Source organism: Schistosoma mansoni, chromosome 1 (assembly GCF_000237925.1).
Source record: "Schistosoma mansoni strain Puerto Rico chromosome 1, complete genome".
NCBI classification, from domain to species: domain Eukaryota; kingdom Metazoa; phylum Platyhelminthes; class Trematoda; order Strigeidida; family Schistosomatidae; genus Schistosoma; species Schistosoma mansoni.
The window spans coordinates 39,968,288-39,974,283 of record NC_031495.1 but is presented as its reverse complement, the minus strand read 5'-3'; positions in this window follow the sequence as shown (position 1 = coordinate 39,974,283).

Here is a 5,996-nt window from a genome sequence, read left to right as displayed (position 1 = left end):
TTCGATGAGAAGCATGAGCATTTAGTCATAAACCTGTGTTGGGATGGGCTAATCAGACTAGCCGAAAGTAAAAATGATAATAGCTGTTTATGGATGAGTTTTTCCATGGTTCTTGATAGCACAGATGTCAAGTTAATGAGCCTATTGTTAGCAATGTCACTACGTGGTCACACTTAGAATCTAGGAGTTATTAGAGACGTTTTCCACAAACATGGATAGGCCACATATTCCATAGGTAGGTTAAACAGCTTTAAACAGAATAATAAGAATTCACTACTACTATATTACACAAATGATGAAAGAATCCCGTCCGGTACACTGTCATAAGACTTTCTCAGGGTAGCTATGGCCTGTTTGATGTCGGTGGATATGAAATCAACTTTCCACAGATGTCTAGATGTCAACATTAGAAATTCATTGATATCAGTTTTACTGTCGTAGCATTGCGAGAAACGCTGGCTGAATTGTTCGCAAGTAATATCAGGACCGTCAACAATGCTTCCGTCAACTATGAAGAATTTAGTCATAACAAGAGAATTTGACTTCACACGAGATTTAAAAAGCCGAAGTATCATTGACTCTGAGCTTTTACTACCTAGGGCTTTATTTTCTATATTCATATAATACTCGCGTTTAGATGAAGCATTTCTGTCGATCAAGTTGAGTATAATCTGATGTGCATACATATCATGATGCTTGTGATAGCGGTGTTTTAGTTTTCTCAGCATTCTTTTAAAAAATTTAAAACTATCCTGGCCCCTATTAGCGTTATAAGCCACATGGCCAATAATTGTAGCAGCTCAGTCAAGGCAATATTTCAGGTTGTGGTATAAATTGGAAAGTGCAGCTTCAATATTATTTGTGGTTAGATAAGGTTCTCACGGTAAACGTCGAATAAGAGTTTCAGTGCATTTCCAGGTTTCTTGATCAAACTTTCTACTCTGGTACATCATTGCACCTTTAGGGTTCAATTTCATAGTATTTAGAGAATGAATAATACTGGACACAACTCTATGATCACTCATGAAACACTCGTGACTGATGTGCATTGAGATAGAGTCGATGTTGGCTGTAAATAATAAATCAAGTATAAAATTCCTCCTACTCGGTTTTCGGAAACGTTGGATCCATTCACAAAGTTCTAATGTTTCAACTAACTTTTTATATAGACCTGGTGCCTAGGCTGAACCCCATGGGATGTTCGAGAGATTAAAATCACCTCCAAAGATTTTAGACGTATGCGGTTGGTGCGAAGCAACGAAGAATATATTTGTTAGTAATCTATCAAAGTTGGAATCCGCATGAGATTGTCTGTATATGCATTCCACCAGTACATAATTTTGCTATCCTTAATTCACGTTAACCCAAGTGCAGTCATCTATAGCATCAAGAGATGCATTCTCAAATTCGCACGCCCGAATGTCCGAACGGACATAGATAATTATTACACTTCTTTTTTGTAGGCTGTATCAGTCTTAGATTTTCATCTTAAATCGTATATCGGCCAAACTTTACTCCAGGAAAAATAATTTTGCCGGACACTTACCATTTAACACTTCCTACATCTCATATGTAAGGCCCCAGTCACTGACATTGAAGCGTCAATGTCAAAGTTTGTAACCTCTGTGACTGATGATTCAGTACCTGAGAATCATAAACACTTATCTTCTGAACCCTATACGTCTTATCCACAAATAACACTGTCACCACTTGATTCTCTATGTAACAACCCCTCTATCTCTTCGTACAGTATGCCGACGGTAAGACTAGTTGACATGAAAGGTGAAATACCCACGTGCATAGAAAAGCCAACACGGCCTGCCAGACAGCATGCTTTACTAAGGCCTAGGACGAAATGCCAAAAACCAATGAGTCTAACAGTTCGGCCCACATTTACGAAAACTGTGATGCATATAGTACTGACATCCGTCAGCTACAAAACTCTCTGGCCGAAATTAACGGTCGATTTAACCAATTAGCACCCTCACACACATATGGGGCATTAGTACTAATAAAAATGTCGAATAACCAACTAAAGCTGAGTGTATTTTAGAGTTTATGGCTGAAGAAGTGACGACAAGAGTGATGTTTTCCCACAATGCAGTTGCATACAATCTCCCTGATCGCACACACCCAAATAAGTTGAGGGGTGTTTGCCTTAAAACATGAAGTATGCTGGACGTCGACTGCCAAGTCATCCGCCTTGGAATAAAAACGGATAGATTGACTTGACCTCTCCGGTTTAAGTTTAACTGTTGTAACGATGCTAAACAATTTATTGACAGGAGCAAAAATATTAGCTCATTAATTCCATACAGGAGCACAAAAGTCACTCCTAATCTAACGCTCAGTCAACGTCCTGTAAGAAGACGTGAAGTGATAGAATCGCATAGTTCTTTTTATCGTCTTTCCCAGCCGCCATGTAAACGAAAAAGAAAGGATATTTAAGTGTCTGTCGAATTTCACTCATGCTTTCGTGAGGAAAAAACGGGCAATAAATGAAAGCCAACCCATATACATGTGTTCCGTAAACATGGAACGGCGCAAAAACGATTTTTGCAGAATGGTATGTTTGGATTTTTTGAGAACATAGAAATATAGGTATATAAGCAAGCACATTGGATACAACAAAAATTGTGTTTTTGGAATGAATATATATATATATAAGCACAAAAAAAGTTTGTTTTCTGACATAGTACAAAGCAAAATCGAGAAGAAACAATGTGAAAATAATGTAAATGAACTCATGCACATGCGATGGAGTAAAGGCGAATTTTAAAGAATGTTTTCGTGGTTTTATTCAAGAGAAAAAATTAAATATACACATATTAGCAACAAAAGTTTGATTTTTTGGCTTTCCGGAATAAATATGTAAGCATAGACATATTAAATTTTTTATTATATATAATATAAAGGAAAATCGAGACAAAGCACAATTTTTCTGGTATCTTGTGAGCAATAATCGTCAAAATGTTCTAGAAATCTTGATCTTCTTCTGGAACAGATACTGCCGAAGTACCAACGTACATGTTGGCTGTCAGATGAGGTTTTACGAGTGTAGGAGCCGTGTCGTCCGATTGTGCCGAAGGAAAATCGATGTGTATAGAATTTCCTTCTAAGTACGCTGCTTTGATTTGATCCATGCTGATGCTTTTGTTAGTGCCGTTCTTATGGAATATATAGTACTTAGGTTCATGCTGAAGAACTTTGAAGGGTCCTTCGTATGCTGAATCGAGGGGCCGTCGATGTGAGTCACGAAGTACGAAGAAATATGTACTATATCTCAAGTCAGGTTGAACGAAAGCATCAGCTGATTAAGATCGGGTGGATTTCAGATCCATGTTCACTAAAGAAGATGAAGGATCCACGAATCCCCTTGGAAGTCGAAGTGCCGTTCCATATATAACATGAATTGCAGTGTATCCAATGTCAGCATACACTGCATTGCGAATTCCCATTGAGACGAGAGTAAGAGTGTTGGTTCACTGTTAAACGTTTGCAGCTGGTAGTGAAGTTCTTGGTTGTCAATGAAAGCGTTCTAGCAACCCGTTTGCTTGCAGGTTGTAGGCAGTGGTTCGGAAGCGAGTGATTCATAGTAGTGTGGTCAAACAACGGAAATGTCCGGATCTGAACTGGTGTCCGCGGCCTGTAGTGATAGTTGAAAAGGCCGTCAAAACTTAATACCCATCGTTCGACGAAGGCGTAGGGCACTTTTTCGGCAGTAATATCCCTAATGGGTATTGCTTCTGGCCAACGAGTGAAACGGTCTACGCAGGTTAAAAGATAAGAGTATCCATTTGAATCTGGTAAAGGTCCTACCAAATCCAAATGAACATGATCGAAACAAGCATAGGGGGTTTTGAAAGAGCCTAAGGGACATTTGTTGTACCTAATCACCTTAAATTTCTGACAGCTTACACAGGAGCTTACCTACTCCCTCAAATCTTTGTTCATACCAGGCCAGCAAACGTACTGTGTTATGAGCTTGGTGGTTGCACGAACACCTGGATGCAAAAGTTTGTGCAACGCATTGAAAACGTTGCGTCGATAATGTTTCGGCACGATTTGACGGTCCCTATCTGTAGATGTGTCATATAGTAAGGTTTCCTTATCTGCTCCCGTCTGTTTAATGCGCAGTTTCAGGTTTGTTGAGGATAACTCATGCTGAAGATCAGCGTCTTCTTTTTGAAGCTGAGCGAGTTTAAGAAGGTTGATCCCTTGGAAACTGTTCAAGCAACTAATACGAGACAAGGCGTCTGCAACTACATTGTTTGCTACAGAAATGTGCTGTAAATCTGAGGTAAACTGCAAAACGTAGTCCAGTTGTCGAGATGCACGAGGTGAGTACATGCCTGAAAACGAGCTTAAAGAAAAAAAAAAAGGTTTATGATCAGTCAAAAGAGTGAATTATCTTCCTTCGATAGGGTGTTAAAAATGCCGTACAGCACAATGCGTAGCTAGGATTTCCCCACCGAAATGCTGTACCTCGAATCGGTGTCTACTAACCGTCTCGAGAAAAATGCCAAAGGTTGCCAAGGGTTGTTTAATCATTAATGTAGAACTCCTCCAATTACTGAGTCGGATGCGTCTACTGCGATACGAATGGGCGCTTGAGTGCCCTGATGTGCCAGCATGGTCGCCTTTGAGATAAGTTCCTTAACTGTGCAGAATGCTTCTTCCACATTACCGTCCGAAATGATGAATTCCTCATTTCGACAAAGTTGGTCGGATAGTGGTTTCATAAGGGACGCGCATTTCGGTATGAACTGTCTATAGAAACTCACAAGACCGTTAAATGTGAGCAATTGCCTAATGGTGGCCGGTTCTGGGTAATCCAGAATGGTCACCACTTCTATGAGGTCGGTTGCCTCGCGCATCAATAGTGTCTCAGGAAATCTAAAGAGTCGGTTCCGATTCTGAATGTCTACAGTAATGCCATGCTTTCGCAGTCGTTCGAACACAGTGTCCAGATGCTTGAGATGGTATTCTCTGTCCGAACTTGCCATCAAGCAGTGATCAGCATACGCATGTACGGGGTCGGGACCTCAAAAAACGTCATCTATGAATCTTTGGAAAGTCTGGTCACCATTTCTTAGACCGAAAGGCATTCGCGAAAACTCGTAGAGTTCAAAGGAAGTTGGGATAGCGGTTTTTGGAATATCATCATCAGCCATGGGGATTTGGTTATAAGCTTTAACCAAGTCGACTTTCGAAAAGACAGTTGTACCTTTCAAGGTAGCTGTGACGGTCGAATGATTCCTGTAAAATCCAAACTAAGGTTTGGCTGAAGAATAACTCTCTGCGTAGTTTAGATACACGATATTCCCCAATTGAAATCAAAACTAGGGGGTTGTGAAAATAAAGGATCCAAATCTCATTATAAACACAAATGTGCACTATTACCTTAACAAATATTACCGCTCAGTTCCTCAACCAATAATTTTTCCCCTAATGATCTATCTAAATTACAATAAATAGACAAATTGATAAGGAATGTAGAAAAATTACCGAGCGCGCCAAAAGATAAGTGTTATTCTATCTTTTCTGGATAGATCATCTAGAAATCCATTCAGAAGATAGTGGTTCGTTGCTTTATAACACAAAGTGTTTCCAATTCTGGCAAAGTGCTTCAATTAACAATGAAAATGCATAATCTCAGTCAACTCAAGCAGCACGACCAAAGGGAGAACAATCAGTATGGCTGCCGCCAAGATTAAATATCACTCAAAACAACATAAATACAGTTCAGGAAGAAACATAGAAACTCAGTGAAGGCAAAAGAAAAATGAGAAAACCAAAATAAAACAAAATATTACCATGTCGAATGGCATCAAAAGGGATAACAAAATGTACAACCGAAGAAACTAATAAGAATAAGTTGCAAATGTATGCATAGAGGGACTTTCACTCACGAAATCTTCGAATTGGATCTTACAATTCCTAACTCTATAATGTGGTTGAATTCGTTATTGGCCAATCTCAGCTTTTCCGGAGCC